This window comes from Pleurodeles waltl, chromosome 12 (assembly GCF_031143425.1).
Source record: "Pleurodeles waltl isolate 20211129_DDA chromosome 12, aPleWal1.hap1.20221129, whole genome shotgun sequence".
NCBI lineage: Eukaryota > Metazoa > Chordata > Amphibia > Caudata > Salamandridae > Pleurodeles > Pleurodeles waltl.
This window is the reverse complement of record NC_090451.1, coordinates 128,312,588-128,335,645: the sequence shown is the minus strand read 5'-3', so window position 1 is coordinate 128,335,645 and position 23,058 is coordinate 128,312,588.

Below are 23,058 nucleotides of genomic sequence, written 5' to 3'. Positions count from 1 at the left end.
GTGTGTGCTTGTGTCAGAGTGTGTGTGTGTCGTGGTGCAAGCATGTGTTTTTTTCCTCTCTGTGGCTGCCAGGCAACTGTTTGCACAAAACAGTTATTACATCACTCGCTTTCTAGCAACACCGAAACCGAGATAACAAAACGTAAAATATTACATGAATCACTTAGGTAGCCACTGAACAGAAAATAAACAAGTGTTTAAAGGGTGAGGTTAATTTTCCCAGAGAATTTACGTTTCCCATGGCCAAGCATGAGCGGGTCATCCAGTTCAGTCTTTTTTTCTTTGCATTCTGGGGCGTTTATATTTGATTATCCAATTTTAAACTCAGGATTACAGTATCAGATTCCTAAGGGAAAAAAACCTTGACTGGCTAAAAAGGCAGCATATCATTAACCAATTGTAGAAACGAGCATTTGTGTCCCCAGTGCGGGAAGAGGAAAGCAGAACCAATCAGCAGTGCTGCCTGGTGTGTCCTGTGTATGCATGGGCCTAGGGGTGAAACATGACACAAGGTAGCCAGTGTGAGTTTTTCGCTACCGAGGCGAAGAGGGTATAATTTTGTGGTAACTTAATAAGATTTGGAATACACATTCTTGAACTTCATGTAAAAAGGCAAAATGTTCAAAGGGCATGAATTCAATGAAGAAACGCCGATTTCCTAATGCTAATGTAATGTGAGGTTGTATGTTGTTGCTTCAGTACTCGCTTTGACTTTCTTTGACCACTGACACTTGGAAGTCTGTCCTAATTACTGCAACTATATTGTGAGAAATAAAGGGACTTCCCTCCAATGCACTGGCTGCCCAGGAGCACACATGGAGACTGCTTCCATATGGGGGGGCTTCCCCATCCCTTGAGGAAGTCCTGACTTTGGAGGCTGCCTCCTAGATGAGGTTTGGAGGGTAGAAGGGTTAGGCAGTACTGGGTCGTCTCAGCTGAGGGACATTGTGTGGACCATGGGTGGTTATTTGTGGGTTCACTGATTTTAATAAGACAGTCTGGAACTTCAGGATGGCTGAAACCTAATAAAAGGATGGAAGTGGTCTGCAGCAGTAGTGGTGGCAATGCCCTAAAATGCTGAAGTTCTTTAAAGGGACACTACTGGCAATTCCCAACCTCCTCGCAGGGCTGCTGTACTTTTCATGGATTCTGGAGAAACTTTTCAACAAGTCTTCATTACTTTTTAAGGTTTGCATGAATCTCACACTTTCAAATAGACATCTTTTTTTGGTCTCATTATTTAATTATAGATTGTGAGGTTTTATGCTTTGGTGATTATTATTCTGCAAAAAGCAGAACAATTATACCTTAGACTAATAAGCTTCCCAGAGCCCTTCAGAATTCTCTGAGAGTTTATTACTCCTCAGTGGTCTGGTGTATAACACTCCATCCCAAACTGATGCCTGCTGTAAGCTGTGTCCAATTTCAGGGAGAATGCAAACCGATTGAAATGTTAGCGATTCATACATATTAATTCTAGCAGTGCAGCTTGGTTGAAACATCCTTTCAATGTCTTCCTTTCTGAGGTGCAGTTACAGTTTAATGTTGTCTCAGTTTCTGTTTGGTGTGTGCACCTTTGTTACAGTTTGCTCTTGTCTGAGATGGTGATGGAGCTTCTTCTTGTGTGATCATTTGTTACAGTTTCATTTTGTTTTAGGTGTTATTACCATTTCTTAGCTGAAACATTGTTGCAGTGTCTTGTCTGTCATGTTTCTTGTTCTGTGAACCTTTGTTACAGTTTTCTCTTGTCTCAGAAGTTATTTCTAGTTGTGTGAAACTTTCTACAGTTTCCTGCTGTCTGAGATGCTGTTTCTGTTGCCTCGAGCTGAAACGTTGTTGCAGTTCCACTCCGGGACACTTTGTTGCAGCTTCCGCTTGACTGAGACGTTTCTTGTTGCGTGACCCTTTGCTGGGATTCCTCTTGTCTGAGATGCTGTTACAGATCCATTAGCCCTGACACCTTGGTGCAGTTTCCACTCTCGGACACTTTGTTGCACTTTCATCTTGTCTGTGACACTCTTGCGGATCCCTCAGCACAGACACGTTGTTGAAACTCTTCTCTTGAGTGTGACACTGGTGAAATGCTGAGCCCTGAACGGAAAAATTAGCAGAAAACAAACCTGAACGCTGCGTTGCTAAGAAGAGAGTGAATGAAAGTTGAGACTATCAGAGAGGGAGATAATGAACACACGGCAACGAGGCAGCAGAGGGAAGGGGAGAGCGACCACAGGAATTGAAGAAACATCTGACTAATCCGCTTGTCTCACTTGGTTTTGCAAACAGGACGTTCGAGAGCTTCTCCCTAAGCATGGACCCCAACATACATTGCAATCTAGAACAGCGCTTTCTCATTGAAAAAGTAACAACCGCTATGGAGCAGTCTTTGTGGCGCATTCGGGTAGCACGTTCGGCTGCTAACCATATAAGGTTAGTGGATCGATCCCACCCAGGGAAGCGCAGGGTGTTTTTGTTGATGTGAACTGGTAACATTGCTAATTTGGCTTGAGAAATGACTGCATAGGAAGTTTCTCACTCATTTTAACTGCAAACTTTATGAACTCTTTTTGTCAAGTGAAACCCATGCAGTGTTTTTTGTAAGATAAAGTTTTACAAAAAAATAAAATGTTGAAGATGCTGGGGACAGGTGCCCAGCACACAGCTGGCAAAAAACGAGTCATGTAATACTGCTGCAATAATCGAGACCACTGGAACTATGCGATTGGCGGCAGAGGTGATATTCGCATAGTTATAGATGTGCCGCATTTGCCACTTAATCCATCACCTGCTCCATAATCTGCATATTTTAACAAAAAAGTCGTAGCTCAATGGATTCAAAATTTACTACAAATCAGGCAACAAATGTCACGCAGACTAAGGCCCTTAAATGTTGACTTGTCACCTTTCTGTTGCTTAATATTATATTTGGGTGTTAAGCTGGGTCTAATAAGGGGCAACCAATGCCAGACAGTGTTTCAAAGTCTCAAAAAATAATGACTAATACAGTCAGATCATGCGCTGTATGAACCCGCATGCTTTGCCTTCTGTGCAGTGTAATATACTCAACTGTACCACCACATTTTGTCCTTCCCTGCTGCGTGATTCTGGTGGTCCTGGCAGCCATCCACATTCACAGGAAGGAGTGTCCGCCATGACATTGAGCTTTTATCAGCAATTCCAATTGGTGGGGGTGGTGGTGACAACCAGATTCAGGATTTCCAATGGTTGAAATAAATCACATATTTTTTTCCATTTTTTTTATAGCACTAACTCGACCTGAAGGTATCAAAGCTCATCACATGGGCAATAATTACATTAGACAAGGCACATTCATTTTTTGGGCATGGCGAGGTCAAATGATTTGCCCAGAATCACAAGATGTCAAGGTAACGTAGAGACTCGTTACTCGGTTCCGCAGTAGGCAGCTCTGGCCATAATGCTACATCCTCTCTTGGGCTGGGAGATATATTTTGCTTCACCAGTGGAGTTGGTAGAGTTTTGGTCACTCCGTGTTATGCTAGTAACAAAGAGTTCCAGCCAAGTTCTACTAACCCCCATGTGGAGGAGATTTTTCTTGCGTTTGACTCACCAATGGTAATCTGGCAAGAGCGAGCAAGATTTGGCATCCCCAAGTGTGATTTTTCATTGTTAGGAGGGCAACTATCTAGATTTCTCCAACACAGGCGGTTGGGGGCGGTCCTAACCATTTGTGGTTAAAAATCTGCTCCTAGAGTAGAAATTCAACTTCAGTGGCATCAAAATTAACTCAAGAAGCTGCACCCACTGGCTCCCCCTGTGGTGCCATTTGCACTGATCTCTCAGCACAAAACAAGCTCCTGGAGCTAAATTACAGTGCGAGTAGCACAAAGTGCCTATTTCTGCCCCATTGTGGAATTCCCCAGAATATTGCAGAGTTATTTTGTAATTCTGTGAGTTCTGCCCAGGCCTCATCCTCTCTCCTGTCAAAAAAACTTAATGAAAAGATGCATATCTTCATGAGGTGTACAACTTCTGTAGCTCTCTACCATCTAGGTCAGACGTAAACATTCTGAAATGGACGCTTGCCTTTCTGTAGACATTCTTTGTAAACTCACAACACCCCTTCTTCATTGAGCTGTAATTAATGTGAACCGAATAGTGTTCATCTTATCGCTGCACTTAACAATTATCTGTACTGGGCCACTTAGTATAACTTTTTACATCCCTTAGAGTCTATGGCTTCTGAAACATGATGTAATCTGGACAGACAAAGATCAGTATTTAACCACTTCCATTCTGGGGTTATGTATGCCTTACTTGAAACAGAAAATATACTACTTGTTCACAGATGACAATCACAACAGCACCAAAACGTATTAGTCATTGAAAGTGGAGACAATGCTCGTATCTTTGAAAAGACCAATCTTGTGAAATTCTTTGAAACATTCTGAATGTTTAAGTGTATTCAGTGGTCCACATTTGTTCCAACAGTCCCTGTAAAAAATGCATATTTTTCACTGAACATTGAGGTGGGGACCTACGCTCTTGATTGATGTAGATAGGGTGATTTCATATCTGCATCTACCTGTCCTTTATATAACTTAGATCTTATTCTTCTTAAAATGTTGTGTATTCATCTTAGCGTATTGTAAGGCCTTACCATCCACACCCCATGTTTAGAATGTCAGAAAACATTTTGCAGTTTCCTGTCAGCAGCTCAAAAAACACCACAATCTACCCTATAGAAGTAATATGTGCCTGATAAGGGTTGTAAAAATAAAACAGGATGACATAGGACATGAGCAAAATGTATATCTAATTCTGCTAACAATACAACAAGGAAGCTATGTGGTCACCAACAATACAGGTGGCACTGTGGATTAGTTGTTTAAAGCCCCTGTCTAGTGCATTGGATATCCCACATAATTTTTAACTTGTAGAAGGTGGTGTGAATAAAGTAGTTGTTACTTACCATGACAAAATCTTAAAAGCTATCTTAAAGTTCATGCATTTTGTTTGTCTGTGACCCTAAGTAGTAAGTCAAACCTTATTGGGCTGTTAGTTTTAAGACAGTAGCATTTGTGAAAAAACTTATTAGACCCCTGATTTTCTCATAACTCATTGGTGTTTGTCTTATGAAATAATAAGAGATAAGGCAGGATACAAGTTGGTGTTCCTTGTCACCACCACAATAATCTTATAGTCAAGTTTATTCCCTTAATTACCAAGAGCTTCTTCCAAAATTGAGAGACCACACAGTTGTTGTACTCCTTAGCCAGCACTGTATTATGTTTTTTGACAGACTGAAAATGATCAATTAAGAGTTGCATTATAAGGCCAATTCAGTCCTCGTCCTATGACACTAAGTTGAGTAAATCTCCATTCTGGGCAATGTAAGATGACAAAGGCACTTTTTAAATAGTATCCAATTTAATGTGCTTCTTTGTTGAAGGCAGTCCAAAAACATAGAATAATGTTTATCTGTTCTGTGACACAGTCACTTTATCAAGGCTACAATAGGATTTACATATAATAGCTCCATATTTCCTTAAGCAGTAAATGAATCACTATGAAAAATAATACTATGTCACATAAAATTAAAAGCAAGTGAGAATTTATTCAAAAATACATAAACATGACAACGGTTATTTGAATAATTTGGTACAATGTTAACAGAGAGATCTTAAAAAGCAATAGGTCTTTATGCAGCATATCAATTCCCTTCTAAGGTACTAAATTCATATTTTTAATGCGTGGTACAGGAGTGTTCAACAACAAAAAGTCTTCTATCTTGGCAAATTATATGAGGACAAGCAGTGCTATCAAACAGGAGCACTGAAGCTACATTTTAACTTTCCTCACATATGGTTGACATGAAAAGAAAAGAGCTCAATCGCCAGACAATGACATCACCCCACCCATTGCTGATGTAAGTATTGCACAAGACCAACTACAGAGATTAATGTACATCAAATATCGTTAGAAGTGCATCATTAATCACATTTTAAATGAACACAGTAAATATGATACGGTGATCAAAGTAGCTTATTAGTATACAAAAATAGGAAAATTACTTGACATTGGGCTATTGAATTGGAGATACTTAAAATAAGTCACAAAACTGCATTGAGATGCTGTAATAGAAATTGCCTTATGAAAAAACAAAACTGAGAGATGGGATAGTAACTGGTTTTATCCACAGAAATAATGCTGTGGTTGAAAGCTCACCTGAGTTACTGTGGGTTTTTCTCATCATTGTGAGACTGCTCAATTGTGAGAATGATGAAATAACATTGTCTGATATCACCTGATAGATTAGAAAGGAGAGCATCATAGCAACAACATCACTAACACAGAATAATGTTTCTTATCCTGACAGTGTAGCCTCTTTTCAAGATCAAAACCATTTTACACCTAGAGTTACAGACAGTTCAGGATGCTTGAAAAGAGTCATTTTTCTTCCCGAAGCTTACCTAAGTTGCAGTTTTGGTTTTGATTTCATTTTAGGTTCTGAGCATGAGCCTCATTTGAAAGTTTATCAGTACTCCTGGGCTCAATTTACTATTTGATTCTGATTCTTGTCAATTATTCCCCATTTCCTTCGATGGTGACCCAAATGTCTAGAGCTTTATACAGTCCTGTTTGGATCTGTGTAACGAGGTTGACTGTTGAGCCTGGAGTGTAGTGCAATTCAGTGCTTGTAATCCAGGTTTAGTGTCCTTAATTTTGATGGATCTGCCATACTCTTCTTTGTAACTAGGTCTGGGTGTACTTTTAATTCCACTGGTCTAATCAGAGTCATTTTGGTCATTCTGAATTACTCTTTGACAAGAATTACCAATAATAATGTGATTACACCTGCTTGTGTACTTAAGAGTAAATTGGGGGAAACAATCCTACTGCAAGACACATTTAGGGCTAGATGTACCAAAGGGTTTTACCCATTCTGTGTCTATGGGAAAATGTGTTCGTACATATGGCCCTTAGTGACTGTGAGCAGCCACTTGCACTCACTACATGTGCCATGCTACGTTTATTATTTCTCAATGAAAAATGCTTCCTCACATCCATTTTGGACATGAAGATACATTGTGGGATAAGAAAGTAGTTCTAGATTCCAGAAGTAAGTTGATGAAAAATTCTACAACAATAGCATATTTAGTGCCATTTCATAGTGCAAAATTACTTCTTGCGCCAATTTTTGAAACCAAGGGGGCATTTTGCTATAAAAAAGTAGCTCTAAATGCCATAGGTAAGTTGGGTTAAAATCCTACTTCAAGGGCACTTTTAGCGAGTATTAGCAGCTGATGCCCTTGAATATATTTTCCCAATTGCTCTTAATTACTCAGGCGGGCACAATTACATAATTTCAATAATTTTCCATCACAACATTACTGATTCTAAATGACTGCCAGGCCAATAACTGTGCAGATTGACAGGTAAGAGGAAAAATAGAGGTAATTTAGTAAAGAGGTTTAAACAGCAGCAGATATTTACCAGGATGACATTATATATCCATGTGTTAATTAAGTATGTTGACTTATCATTTGTGAGTGTTCATGTCATTAGAACCTGTCAGGCATTCAATTACAAGCATATTTGTATCGGTTAAATCAATGTGGAAAGATACTAGTTTTGGCTTCATTTTTTCCCAAAACCCAAAATAAATATGGATAGGTACAGATAAACTTTGAAAAAAAAGTAAATATGGATATACACAGACTGAAATGTCAAAACAACAAATACCATAGAACCGGGAGCCCTACTTGTAATTGTTTGTTAGCAAATCTGCATAGGACCAGACATGTGGACATATTGCTACCAAGCACTGAAACTTTAACCTTTTATTTAAGGATGACTGTAGGAAGTTGGCTCTGTATGCACTATTTCAAAGTAAGGAATAGTATGCACAGAGTCCAAGGGTTCCCCTTAGAGGTAAGATAGTGGCAAAAAGAGATAATACTAATGCTCTATTTTGTGGTAGTGTGGTCGAGCAGTAGGCTTATCAAAGGAGTAGTGTTAAGCATTTGTTGTACACACACAAGCAATAAATGAGGAACACACACTCAAAGACAATTCCAGGCCAATAGGTTTCTGTATAGAAAAATATCTTTTCTTAGTTTATTTTAAGAACCACAGGTTCAAATTTTACATGTAATACTTCAAATGAAAGGTATTGCAGGTAGGTACTTTAGGAACTTTGAATAATCACAATAGCATATATACTTTTCAAATAAATCACATATAGCTATTTTAAAACTAGACACAGTGCAATTTTCACAGTTCCTAGGGGGAGTAAGAGTTTGTTAGTTCTTGCAGGTAAGTAAACCACCTACGTGATTCAAGTTTGGGTCCAAAGTAGCCCACCGTTGGGGGTTCAGAGCAACCCCAAAGTTACCACACCAGCAGCTCAGGGCCGGTCAGGTGCAGAGTTCAAAGTGGTGCCCAAAACGCATAGGCTTCAATGGAGAAGGGGGTGCCCCGGTTCCAGTCTGCCTGCAGGTAAGTACCAGCGTCTTCGGAGGGCAGACCAGGGGGGTTTTGTAGGGCACCGGGGCGGACACAAGTTAGCACAGAAAGTACACCCTCAGCAGCACAGGGGCGGCCGGGTGCAGTGTGCAAACATACTTCGGGTTTCCAATGTAAATCAAGGGGTCTCTTCAGCGATGCAGGCAGGCAAGGGGGGGGGGGGCTCCTCGGGGTAGCCACCACCTGGGCAAGGGAGAGGCCCTCCTGGGGGTCACTCCTGCACTGGAGTTCCGATCTTTCAGGTCCTGGGGGCTACGGGTGCAGAGTCTTTACCAGGCGTCGGGATCTGGGAGTCAGGCAGTCGGGGTCAGGGGGAGCCTCGGGATTCCCTCTGCAGGCGTCGCTGTGGGGGCTCAGGGGGGGCAACTCTGGCTACTCACGGTCTCGTAGTCGCCGGGGAGTCCTCCCTGAAGTGTTTGTTCTCCACAAGTCGAGCCGGGGGCGTCGGGTGCAGGGTGGCAAGTCTCACGCTTCCGGCGGGAAACGCAGTCGTTTTAAAGTTGCTCCTTTGGAAACAAAGTTGCAGTCTTGGGTGAACAGGGCCGCTGTCCTCGGGAGTTTCTTGGTCCTTCTAGAGCAGGGCAGTCCTCTGAGGATTCAGTCCTGGGGAAAGCGTCGCTGGAGCAGTGTCTTTAGAAGGGGGGGAGACAGGCCGGTAGAGCTGGGGCCAAAGCAGTTGGTGTCTTCATCTTCTCTGCAGGGTTTTTCAGCTCAGCAGTCCTCTTCTTCTTAGGTTGCAGGAATCTGAGTTCCTAGGTTCAGGGGAGCCCCTAAATACAGAATTTAGGGGTGTGTTTAGGTCTGGGAGGGCAGTAGCCAATGGCTACTAGCCCTGAGGGTGGCTACACCCTCTTTGTGCCTTCTCCCAAGGGGAGGGGGTCACATTCCTATCCCTATTGGGGGGATCCTCCATCTGCAAGATGGAGGCTTCCTAAAATTCAGAGTCACTTCAGCTCAGGTTGCCTTATGGGCTGTCCTGACTGGCCAGTGACTCCTCCTTGTTTTTCTCATTATCTCCTCCGGCCTTGCCGCCAAAAGTGGGGCCGTGGTCGGAGGGGGCGGGCAACTCCACTAGCTGGAATGCCCTGGGGCACTGTAACAAAGGGGGTGAGCCTTTGAGGCTCACCGCCAGGTGTTACAGTCCTGCAAGGGGGAGGTGATAAGCATCTCCACACAGTACAGGCTTTGTTACTAGCCACAGAGTGACAAAGGCACTCTCCCCATGTGGCCAGCAACATGTCTCGAGTATGGCAGGCTGCTAAAACCAGTCAGCCTACACGCGTAGTTGGTTATGGTTTCAGGGGGCACCTCTAAGGTGCCCTCTGGGGTGTATGTTACAATAAAATGTACACTGGCATCAGTGTGCATTTATTGTGCTGAGAAGTTTGATACCAAACTTCCCAGTTTTCAGTGTAGCCATTATGGTGCTGTGGAGTTCGTGTATGACAAACTCCCAGACCATATACTCTTATGGCTACCCTGCACTTACAATGTCTAAGGTTTTGCTTAGACACTGTAGGGGCACAGTGCTCATGCACTGGTGCCCTCACCTATGGTATAGTGCACCCTGCCTTAGGGCTGTAAGGCCTGCTAGAGGGGTGACTTATCTATACTGCATAGGCAGTGTGAGGTTGGCATGGCACCCTGAGGGAAGTGCCATGTCGACTTACTCGTTTTGTGCCCACCAGCACACACAAGCTGGCAAGCAGTGTGTCTGTACTGAGTGAGGGTCCCCAGGGTGGCATAAGATATGCTGCAGCCCTTAGAGACCTTCCCTGGCATCAGGGCCCTTGGTACCAGGGGTACCAGTTACAAGGGACTTACCTGGATGCCAGGGTGTGCCAATTGTGTAAACAAAAGTACAGGTTAGGGAAAGAACACTGGTTCCGGGGCCCGGTTAGCAGGCCTCAGCACACTTTCAAATCAAAACATAGAATCAGCAAAGGCAAAAAGTCAGGGGGTAACCATGCCAAGGAGGCATTTCCTTACAATGACAAACTCAAAATCTACACCACACTCCCATTATTAATAATTGTCCTTCTGCCCCCGCTTGGCTAACCCAAAAACCTGTGCATTGAACGCACTGTTCCCTGTGCCGGTGACTGACTTCTGTGGTCCCCAAAACACCTCAAAGCATGCCACGTCACTGTGGGAATAGCAATAGGCATTTCTATGCTGGAGTATCTGCCAAAAGCCTAACTGATGAGCAACAATTAAAACAAAAAATGGCAAAGCCAATAGGTCTTACCTATACAAGAGCTATTGGCTTTGGCAATATGTTTTGCCATGTTGTACACCAGAGTGGCTGCTGTTCAGTATGGGTAAATGTTAGTGGCGTTAAGTGTCAGAGTGGAGTAGGGGACTAAAGTTTCATAGAGTGGATTTGTTTGAATGTTGCAGAATGGAGTAGGAGGAGTAGAGTGTTGTAAAGTTGAGTAAAGGCAAGTGTAATTCAGTGGTTCAGTGGCAGACTGTGTCATAGAGTGGAGTGGGGTAGAATAGGGTGGAGTGGGTTGGAGTAGGATGGGGAGGATTGGGGTAGAGTGAGTTTGATTGAGTGGATTGGGTGGATTGGATTGGAATGGGTTGGATTGAAATGGGGTGATGTGGAAAGGCTTGGGGTGGATTCAAGTGGGATGGAATAGATTGGGGTGGGTGGTTTGGATTGGAGTGATAGGGCTGGGTGGGGTGGATTAGATTGGAGTTGTGTGGGATGGATTGAAATGGGGAGAGGTGGATGGGATTGGGGTGGATTCGATTGGGGAGGGTTAGGTTGGATTGGGGCAGGTGGTTTGGATTGAGTAATAGGGCTGGGGTGGTGGGGTGGACTGAATTGGAGTGGGGTGGAGTGGGGTGGATTAGATTCAGCTGGAGTGGGGTGGATTGGATTGGAGTGGAGAGGGGTGAATTGGATTGTGGTGTGGTGGATTGGATTGTGGTGGGATGGATGGATTGGAGTGGGGCTGGCTGGATGGATTGGAGTGGGGTGGACTGAACTGGGGTGAGGTGGATTAAGTTTGGATAGAGTTGGTGGATTGGAGTGAGAGGGGTGAATTTGGAGTGGGGTGGGTTGGAGTGGATTGGAGTCAGGTGAAATAGAATTGGGTGGACCAAAATGTGGTGAGGTGGATTGGATTGGTGTGTTGTGGGGGTCAGTGGGATGGAATGGATTGTAGTGGTGTGGATTGGGCTGGGGTGGGGTGTGCTGGATTGAGGTGCATTTAAGTGGACCGCATGGAGGTGGGGTGGATTGCAGTGTGGTGGGGTGGGTGGATGGATTGGTTTGGAATGTGATGGACTGAACTCAGATGGGGTGGACTGGGCTGGGATAGATTGTAGTGAGGTAGATTGGTGTGGAGGAGATTGGTTTGGAGTGGGGTGGATTTGAGTGGGGTGGGCTGGATGGAAGGGATTGAAGTGTGGGGGACTGAACTGGGATACGATGGGGTTGATTGGGGTAGAGTGGGGTACAGTGGGGTGAACTGGAGAGGAGTTGGTGGATTGCAGTACGTGGATTGGAGTAGAGTAGAGGGGATTGGAATGGGGTGGGGTGGGTTAGGGTGGGTGAACTGGAGGGGGTGGGGTGGATTGGGTTGGGGTGGATTGGATTGGACAGAGGGGAATTGGACTGGGTTGCGTTGAACTGGGGCATTGAGGTGAGGTGGATTGGAATGGTGTGGAGTGAATTGGATTGTTGTGGGGTGGGGTGAACTGGACTACAGTGTGGTGGACTGGAGTAGGGAGGATCGGATTGGGGTGGGGTGGAATGAAGTGCAGCGACGTAGATTGGATTGAGCAGGGTGCATTAGGGTGTGGTGGGGTGGACTGGAATGGATTGAATGTGGTGGATTGGATTGGGGTGGAGTGGATTGGATTGGGTTGGGGTAGATTAGAGTGGGGTGTATTGGAGTGAAGTGGACTGTGGTGCATTGGACTGGAGTGGGGTGGGTGTGAGTGGATTGGAGTGGGTGGATTGGATTGGTGTGGGGTGAACTGATTGGAGAGTGGTGTGCTGGATTGAAGTGGGGTAGATTAAGGTAGTCTGGAGTGGGGTGGATTGAACTGGAGTAAAATGGATTTATGTGGACTGGACTGGAGGGGGGAGGATTAAAGTATATTGTATTTGAGTGGGGTAAATTGGATAGAATGATGTGGATTGGGTGGCAGTGGAATTGATTGAGGTGGGGTGGATTGGACTGGAATGGTGTTGGGTGGTTGGAATAGAGTAGGGTGGTTGGAGCGGGGTGGGGTGGGTTGGATTGGAGTAGATTGGGTTTGATTGGAGTGGGGTGGATTGAACTGGAGTGGGGCGGTTTGGACTGGCGTGGATTGGGGTGGGGTGGATTGAATCGGGGTACAGATCCTGAAGAATAGTAGCTTCACTCTGACACTAGGCTGGATTGGATTGTTGAGGGTAATTTGGATTGGGAGGGCTGGATTGGATTGTTGTGGGGTGTACTGGGTTGTAGTGCAGTGGATTGTGGTGGACTGGAGTGAGGTGAATTGGGATGGAGTGGGGTGGATTGGATTGGGGTGAGGTGGACTGGATTGAAGAGGAGCAGATTATTTTTAGTGAAGTGGGTAGTTTGGGATTGTTGTGGGGCAGGTTGGAGTGGGGCCGGTTGGTTTTGGTTAAGGTGAGACAGATTGGAGTGGGTCAAATTAAAATGGATTGGAGTGGGGTAGGTTGATTTGGATTGAAGTGAGCCATATTTAAGTGGTGCAGGTTCCTTGGGATTGGAGTGGGGCAGATTGTTTTGAATTGGAGTGCAGCAGATTGGAGTGGGGCTTATTGGAGTAGGGCAGATTGTTTTGGATTGGAGTGAGGCAGATGATTTTGGATTGAGTGGGGTGGATAGGAGTGGGGTAGATTGGGGTGGGGCAGATTGTATTAGGGTGGATTGAAGTGGAGTGGATTGGGTTGGTGTGAGGTGGATTGGATGGGAGTGTGGTGGATTGAGTTGGTGTGGGGTGCAGTGGATCGGAGTGGAGTGGATTGGATGAGGTGGATTGATTTGAAGTGGGGTGAATTGGGATGAAGCAGGTGGATTGGATTGGAGCGGAGCAGATTGTTTCGGATCAAAGTGGAGTGGATTGAATGGGAGTGGGGTGGATTGGATTGGAGTGGGTGGATTGGATTGACATGAGGGGATTGGATTGGAGTGGAGCAGATTGTTCTGGATTGGAGTGGGGCAGATTCGAGTGGGACAGATTGTTTTGGATTGAAGTGGGGCAAATAGGAGTGGGGCAGATTGCTGTGTATTAAAGTGGGGAAGATTGGAGTGAGGTGGAATGGAGTCATGGTTGGCTCCTAAAAAGGAGCGCTGGGGCTCCACCCTTGCTGCTTTTTATGGCTTCTTTTTTGCTTTATATTTTCCTGTCAGTCAGGGAAAATTGAATAAAAGATGCCTGTGCTGTAGTGTGCTGATCACCTAAGGCAGCAAGCCTCTTCTCATGTATGCACTGCAACTGAAGAGCTATCAGTTACTGTTTGCTGGACTGATGATTTCACAGCCCTGAGGTCTGTGATGTCATCAGGCCAGTAACACTCTCTCAATCCACGCAGATGGACCACCCTCAGGCAGCTCGCAGGTAAAGTGAGCCACAGGCATTTCAGGTTTAAGCCCTACAACACTCGGGCTGTATGCCAATCACAGTGTGGGGGCCGGATCACACCCCACCATTTCACATCTTCTCAAATGGGAGGGGGGAGACATCAAGCCTCACTGACCCCTACCCCACCCTCTGACTGTTGAGGAAAGGTGGGATTAACAATTACCGTGGCTGAAAACATAAACAGAGTGCTGGAGCCTGCGCAGTCATCAGCACGATTTTTCCCAAGCTACTACACAGGTCGCAACTCTCAGCTTCTCGGGCATGGTAGGCAGTCGCAACTCGTGGAGGGGTCAGGCGTGGGAGGAGGGGGAAAAAACATTTAATTAGTAATAAATTTAAAAAACTTACCTCGATCGCCGCAGCACCGCTCCATCCGCTCCTCTGCTGCAGGCACAGGTTCTCAGCCTGCCCTGCGCCAATCCTGACGCTGCTCAGAGCAGCATTAGCATTGGCTGGGAGCACCCAGGCAGACTAGGAGCCTGTGCATGCTCTCTCCAGCCCGGCAACTGTGTTGCTGGGCTGGAGAGGTCCCACTGCGCATGTGTGTTTGGACGGCTCGTCACCCCGTGGTTCCACCCCTTTACCAGAAAACAATAATAAACTCAGTTTATTGTTGTTTTCTGGTAAAGGTTTTGCAGCTGCTGCTGTTGGCGGGGTGGAGACGCTCCTCTGCAGTAAAGGAGGAGCCGCCTTGATGGTAGGCAATCCAGAGAGAATAGTGGATTCTTCTGAAGTTTGAGCTTTTAAGAGCTGCCAATGTTTTCTCCCGTAATTGATGGATGCACTGTTCATACATTACACTAAAGAGGTTTGCCTTTTACTATTGTACAGGCATGCATTGCTACTAAAAGGCAGGTTTGCTCATATTGTACTGTAATTCCAGAAACAGGTGACTTTCAGCCCAATTCCGAGTGCCTGTTATAATCGCTTGTGCTCTCTGAGGACATCAGTGCTTAACGACAAAAACACAAGCTCAAAACTCGTTGCCATTCATTGTAGCTGTATTTTGACAGCTGTTCAACAAAGAGCAAAGAGTGTTTCATTACGAAGAGTTTGCTAGTGCAAACCAACAAGCTTAAAATCTGCATTGTTTCTTGCACAGGTTTTTATTGTACCGATGTATGGCATGCAAGTCATTTCTTTGTCTTTCTTGCTAAAAATGTTAATTGCTTCTCAGCAATAGAGTTTTTGATAATTGCAGCTCTGTGATCTCCATCTGCCAGGTTAACATCCTCTTTTGGAGACAACACACTGAAGACACCATTTGTCTGTGGGTGCACTTTCCTCAAAGCAGGTTTTGAACAGATTAAATTACCATTATTTTTTAAACTGTATTTACTCCTTCAACTACAGGGGTAGCAAGAGATCATAGCAATGACCCCTGGCTTGCCCTATGCAACCCCAGACACTGCCTTTCTGACTACTTTCCTCAGAGCTGCAAAATCACTGCCTAGAACCCTGTTTTATAGACATTTTTATTACACTAATAGTGCATAAAACTATGGTGGTCATTATAACCTCTGTGGTCTTTTTACAAGACTGCCGAGGGCCGCCGTGCTGAAGACTGCCAGCGCAGGCGGTTTTCCACTCGGCGCATTAGGACCGCTGGCAGCCCTCCGTCCTTTTCCGGACGGAGAGCTGCCAGCAGCCATACTGGCGGACAGCAGGGAAGTGGAGGTAGCTCCACCTCCACCGCCCGTCAACAGAACACCGCCCACCGAAACACATCCTGTGATTCGGCGTGGCGGTGTTCTGTTGACGGGGTGCTGGCGGCGGAGCTGCCCCCATGGATCCCATCCCCTCCCGGAGGATCAACGGACCAGGTAAGTTGATCGTCCGTTAGGGGAGGGGGGTGGAGGGGTGTTTTGTGATGTGTGGGTGCATGGGGGTGTGTGTGTGTGTATGTAGAGGGGGTGTTGTGTGTTTGGAAATGAGTGCGTGTCTGTATGTATGTATGTCTGTATGGATGTGTGCGTGTATGTCTGAATGTGGGTGTGTGCGTATGACTGTGTGTGTGGCTGTTGGCATGTATGTTGGTGTGTGTGAGGGTATGTGTGTTGGTGGTGCCTGCGTGCGTGTCGGGTGTGAATGTGTAATGTAATGTTGGGGGTTGGGGTGAGGAGGGGGATCCTGCCACCTTTGGGGGTGGCAGGGGTGGTGGGGGATGTAGGGGAAGGACTTGGGGTGGGGGAGACCCCTATCAGTGCCAGGGAAGGAATTCCCTGGCACTGATAGTGCTCACTGCCATGGATTTCATGGCGGTTCCTAACCCCATGAAATCCATGGCGGGCAGCCGGGTCCTGATACCGCTGGCGGTATTGTGACAACCGCTGGGCTGGAGACCCTGGTCTCCAGCCCAGCGGTCGGATCGGAGAAGTGGCGGATGACCATGGCGGTAACTGCCATGTTCATAATTCAAAAATGTTTACCGCCAGCCTGTTGGCGGTAAGACCGCCGCTTCTCCGCCAACCGCCAGGGTTGTAATGAGGGCCTGTATTAGTCACTGTTAGTGTAATACAAAAAATGAAGCACCAGCAGATAGGACAAAGCCTTCACTAGCAACTAATGTAAGTTAAATAAAATATTTTTAATTATATCAATGTTCGTGAGGGTGAGAGTGTTAGTGTTAAAGACAGAGGATGTGTATGTATGTGTGTATAGGTTTGTATGTCTGGGTAAAAGGCAGGGAGTGTCAATTAATATGAGTGACAGAGTGAGAGAAAGGGTGACTGAAAGAGAATGCGTGAGAATGATGCAAAGAATGAGTATGAGTGAGTGACAATCAGTGTGTGTACCTGGGTGAGAATGGGTGAGTCTTAGTGAGAATTTTTAACAGTGAGAGCAAGTGAGTGAAAGGTGAGTGACTCTAGGAATGTGTGAGAATGAGTGAGTGCAAGTGGGTGTAAGTATGAGTGAGTCAAGGTAAGTGTGAGTGCATGAGAATGGGTGTGAGTGAGTGAATGTAGTGTCCTGCTTACAAGTCTTCAGTTGGCCCAGGAATACTGAAGATAATATTTGTTTTACAGAATCACCCATGGAAGAAATGCTGGCACTGGCATACTGGAGGTAATTCTTGGAAGGACGGGCACCTGTGATGAAATATTGACAATGACATACTAGAGGCAACACATGGCATAAAGGGCACCCTTACTGTCACACTGGAAGTAATGTGTGGCATAAGAGTACCCAAGGAAAAATGCTCCGGCTGGCAAAGGGGGACATTTTTGGGTATTAGACAAGAACAGTGGCATATGGGAAGGGGGACAACCATTACAAAATGTTGGTCTATACTATATATATATATTTTTTTTTTTTTAACATAATGTTTATTTATGATATATGATTGATACTAATGGCACACTTCTAACACTGGCATAGTGTATGCAATTTATGGCATAAGGGGGCACCCGTAGCATGTGGAAGGAGGCACCCATGACAAAATGTTGGACTTGGAACATTGAAGGTAAATGTTGATATTTAGGAGTACCGATATGACATTTTCAAAATAAAGGAGTTTATTTATGGAAGGCATCTGCTTTCATTGGCTTAGTACACCACAAGAATACTTAAATATTTAACGAATGCCCTTTCAGAGCCTATGGCTTTTTTTTTTAGCAAATGTACATGAGTATTTAGCTTTAAAATGCATTATTTGATCCCAAATTTTTCTCTTTGCTTCAGACAAACTATTGGGTCCCCCCCTTTTAAAGTGCCCCAGCCGCCATGACTGGAGTCCGGCAGATTTTTTTGTATTGGAGTGCAGCAGATTGCAGTGGGGCAGATTGTTCTGGACTGGGGCAGATTGGAGTGGGGTAGATAGTTTTGGATTGGAGCGTGGCAGATTGTTATGAAGTGGTGCAGATTGTTTTTTATTAGAGTGGGGAAAATTGGAGTGGGGCAGATTAGAATGGGGTTGGTTGAGAGGATTGTAGTGGGATGGGTAAGGGTGGATTGAAGTGGGGTGAGTGGTATGGATTGGAGTGAGGTGGATTAGTGTGGGAAAAGTGGGCTGGATTGAGGTGGATTGTAGTGGGGCAGATTGAAGTGTACCACATGATTATGTGGTAAAGCATAATTTCAGAATTTACACAAAATAAAGAAGCAATGTTGCTTTGCAATATTTCGAACAAGTTAATCGTCATCTTTTGAGAAGAGTGCCCACAAACAAACAAAAAAAAAGAAAACGTGAGTAGAAAGTGTGAAAAGGCGATTTGGCAAAGTAAAAGAAAGTTAGATTTAAAAATTTTAATTTAGCAATTTTGTTTGTCCTGCTGGGCATGTTTTTGACAGTAACAAGCCTTCTGTTTGCCGGACACTAGAAGTTAAAAGAATACAATAGTACCTTGATCAGGTGGGGAGCAGCGGCCAGGCACTGATTAAGCTGAAACAATCAATGTTTGGTCGCTGTTCTACACAGAGCAACGGAAATGATGCGAGACATGCCTTGATGAATTAGGAAGCTGTAAAGAAGAATGCCACATAAAGCAAAAAAAGGTGAGTGACAGGCAGGCTCCAACCCCTTTACTGAATACTACAGAGTCTATCAAGCGAGACCCTAAAAAGTACACAGTTAGTTCAAATAAACAAACAACGTCACTTCTAAATATCAATATTCCAAGGACATCTACATGGTCGTCAAGCAAAAACATCCTAGCGCATGGAGGGGCTTATGGTAGTTCTTAAGAGAGTGAAAGGACTTCGTCAGAAGCTGGTCTTGGTCTGGTAAGGAGGCAATACCTCAAACGTTATTACTGGGGTAGGGGAGCTTCCAATTCGGAGTAATGAAAATTATGAGGAAGCAATCAAGTAATTCCACATCAAAATAACAAGCGTGCGGGCTGACAACCATGCTCTCAGCATCAACGAGCGCAGAGTAAAGTGAATTTTACCATCCTTGGTGCATTTTTATTGCAGGACCAATTTACATTTGACTTGGCATGCAGAACGAGTGAGAACCAGGTCTATGGAAAAAAAATCATCTATTTTAAAAGTTTAGTTTCACGTGGGCCTGTTGTGCTTAATTCCTTCAGAATAGCGTTTGATACTCTTTCCTGTGTGTGTCTGTCATGTGAAAGGCAGTCAGGGCATCCAGGTGGACCCCATGTCTCCTGGGGCACCGCCCACCAGTGCTGGAGTTTTAAACAGCACCCGGTTGCATTTTGGGACCTCTGCCTTTTCAATGTGAGCTTAAAGACGGAGCATGTGAAATTCTGTTGGCTAAAAAAAACAACCCTTTGCAATGCAATAGGTCTCGCATTTGCTTGAGTTAGAGCTATTGGCATTGTAAATTTATAACTGGACTTTTCTTGCCACATAAATTGGTCAACCCTGTTTCATAATTTCGTCTTTCCTGCCATATAATTTCAGTGGCCCTGTATATAACTAAAGCACTTCTATTTACCTTCTCACTCTATCTGCATCAAAAAATGAAAATGTTGCCATTTAGCATCTTAGTTGAAATCTGCCATGCTAATTCTAATAGAATACCACTTTCACCACCCCACCATCAGAGTTGCTGTCTGGCTAACACAATTCCCCCAAAAAGACACAAGACAGCCACAGAGGAGAAATAAATTAGAAGGGTTACCCAAACATATAAAGTGTTCTTGTGGGTAGAAGATTCCAGGTCACAGCAATGTCTTGTGGCAGGTAGGGAATGGTAAATCTCAGTATACATGAACTGCTGTTCGTGCATATTCTATAACCAAATTAAAATCAGATTTGCTGAAGACTGTGCACTTTTAAAAACGATTGTCAATTTTTAGTCTGTGTTTAACTTGGTGTTTCTCAAAATAAAAGTGATCAGAACAGTAGTTAATTGCTTCATTATGGTGTAAAAAGTGCTATTGAAAGAATAAAAGCAACGGCTTCTGTGCTACCGAAAAACAGTTAGTATGTGTCCATCGGTTCTCTTCAAGTGCCCTGGAGTTCATACAAGCTTTTGAAAACAAAGTTTTGTGACAGTGGTTATTACGATTTCTAACCACATGCTTGTGTCTGGATAAGGAAAGAAATTGCACGCCGGCTACCAAACAAACATACTGAGAACAGGCGCCCTCGGGGAAACCACGTGTGAAGTTTAATCTCTGTTTTTGCACGAACAGCAAATGGTACGAGATAAGATGTACAGCCTATTTACACAAACGCTCAGAAGAGTGAAAACACAGAGGGCTCGCTTCCCAATATGCCCCGGGCTGGCCTGAAGGATGCCAATGTCAATCTGTCTCGCTTGGCTGCAGAGGAATGGCTTAGGAATATAGTAACGGCATTTTGCAAGTTTTTATTTGCTTAACTCTGGTTTGAGGTTGTTTGTAATTAATGCTATTTGAGCCGTAGGGGAGCACGCCAAAGAAGAGATGTGCAGAGGATCACATCCTTTGTTTAAGTGATTAGCGAGGATTAAAACCAATGCTCAGTGGGACCACGCCACCAACAAACTACTTGCCTACTATGAAACTAACTTTCCACTTCACAGCATCTTCTAATCGCACCTTCCTTTATCGCAGCATATTTCAACAAGAAACCTAAGCTTTCAAAACCAAGAGGAAACTTAAGGTCAGTACAAAGGTGCCAGATTTTTTACTTGTAAAACTATACATCCCTTTAGGTAGGTCAGAGTTCACCCAGCTCATCCAAATATGAAAACACAATTACTCAAAATAGATAGGGACATAAATACAGAAGCAGCCCAATGTGGCACAACCGGGCGCCGCCCTCCACCAAAGAATGAGTGCAGCAAAACACAACTCTCTCTCCTTTGCACAAAAAGAAGCAGGCCATGTTGAGCACGACTCAGGGGCACAGCAGGGGCAAACAAATGCAAACCTCAAAGGAAGAAGACACCTGAAAGCATCACAGCAAGAGAGACGCAGAGAAAATACAGAAGTCACACAAACACCCAAAGTGTGCAAACCCACACAGAACACAGCTCTGCAGCTGCCGGTCCTCTGGCATCTGATAACTGCACTGTACCAGCCTTCATCACCAGTCAGTGAGACCATGAATCACTAGTGAAGCAAGAATGAGAATAAACCACCTAATGTCACCTGTGTTCACGGTTTCCCCTGCCTGCGTGAATAAAAAAATCATGACTGCCTAGAAAGGACGTTATATTGGATTTTCCTAATGTAGTGCTGCGAGGCCACACCAAAGAATGTGAGCTACACGAATGACTGGAACAGCATAATGTGCACCATTTTGAGGGGTTGAGGTTGGGGCGGCGTGGTTCTTGTTTTTCAAAATCTCATCAACATTTTCAGCCTGGAAGCCTGATTGCAAGGGGCAGCGGGTCACCCCGGCTGACACAGCCGCATTATATCCCCCCTCATTCTGAGTTGTATTAGAAAGCCTGAGGGGCAAAAGGCATGCTGCTTGAATTACGTGGCTAGTACAATATTTCCTGGTCGTTACCCCGGTCCGAGGGCTGGGGGTATTTTTGGAATGAGCATGTGAAGAGGGGTTGCAGACCCTGAAATGCCTGCTTCGCAGTGGCTTTTATCCGTGGCCTGACTGGACAGCTGACCACAGGTTAAAAAAGCCCATGCAGAGGAATGGGAAGAGACCCTAAACAGATAAAACACTCAATATTTTTTTGTAGCGTGGCATTGTTAAGTGAAAGAATATTAGCAGGTCACCTGTGCACAACGTGAGAATGTTCGTCTGTTTCTGTTGGAAAACTGTGGCCTACAGCGCTAATACAGATGAGTTCTTCAGCAGCGCTCTGTGTTGGGTGCGGTGCTGCCAAGGCCCTGGTGCGTTCTTCAGCAGCGCTCTGTGTTGGGTGCAGTGCTGCCAAGGCCTGGTGCGTTCTTCAGCAGTGCTCTGTGTTGGGTGCGGTGCCAAGGCCCTGGTGCGTTCTTCAGCAGCGCTCTGTGTTGGGTGCGGTGCCAAGGCCTGGTGCGTTCTTCAGCAGCGCTCTGTGTTGGGTGCGGTGCCAAGGCCTGGTGCGTTCTTCAGCAGCGCTATGTGTTGGGTGCAGTGCTGCCAAGGCCTGGTGCGTTCTTCAGCAGTGCTCTGTGTTGGGTGCGGTGCCAAGGCCCTGGTGCGTTCTTCAGCAGCGCTCTGTGTTGGGTGCGGTGCCAAGGCCCTGGTGCGTTCTTCAGCAGCGCTCTGTGTTGGGTGCGGTGCCAAGGCCTGGTGCGTTCTTCAGCAGTGCTCTGTGTTGGGTGCGGTGCTGCCAAGGCCCTGGTGCGTTCTTCAGCAGCGCTCTGTGTTGGGTGCGGTGCCAAGGCCCTGGTGCGTTCTTCAGCAGCGCTCTGTGTTGGGTGCAGTGCTGCCAAGGCCTGGTGCGTTCTTCAGCAGTGCTCTGTGTTGGGTGCGGTGCCAAGGCCCTGGTGCGTTCTTCAGCAGCGCTCTGTGTTGGGTGCGGTGCCAAGGCCCTGGTGCGTTCTTCAGCAGCGCTCTGTGTTGGGTGCGGTGCCAAGGCCTGGTGCGTTCTTCAGCAGTGCTCTGTGTTGGGTGCGGTGCTGCCAAGGCCCTGGTGCGTTCTTCAGCAGCGCTCTGTGTTGGGTGCGGTGCTGCCAAGGCCTGGTGCGTTCTTCAGCAGCGCTCTGTGTTGGGTGCGGTGCCAAGGCCTGGTGCGTTCTTCAGCAGTGCTCTGTGTTGGGTGCGGTGCCAAGGCCTGGTGCGTTCTTCAGCAGCGCTCTGTGTTGGGTGCGGTGCCAAGGCCCTGGTGCGTTCTTCAGCAGCGCTCTGTGTTGGGTGCGGTGCCAAGGCCTGGTGCGTTCTTCAGCAGTGCTCTGTGTTGGGTGCGGTGCTGCCAAGGCCCTGGTGCGTTCTTCAGCAGCGCTCTGTGTTGGGTGCGGTGCCAAGGCCCTGGTGCGTTCTTCAGCAGTGCTCTGTGTTGGGTGCGGTGCCAAGGCCTGGTGCGTTCTTCAGCAGCGCTCTGTGTTGGGTGCGGTGCTGCCAAGGCCCTGGTGCGTTCTTCAGCAGCGCTCT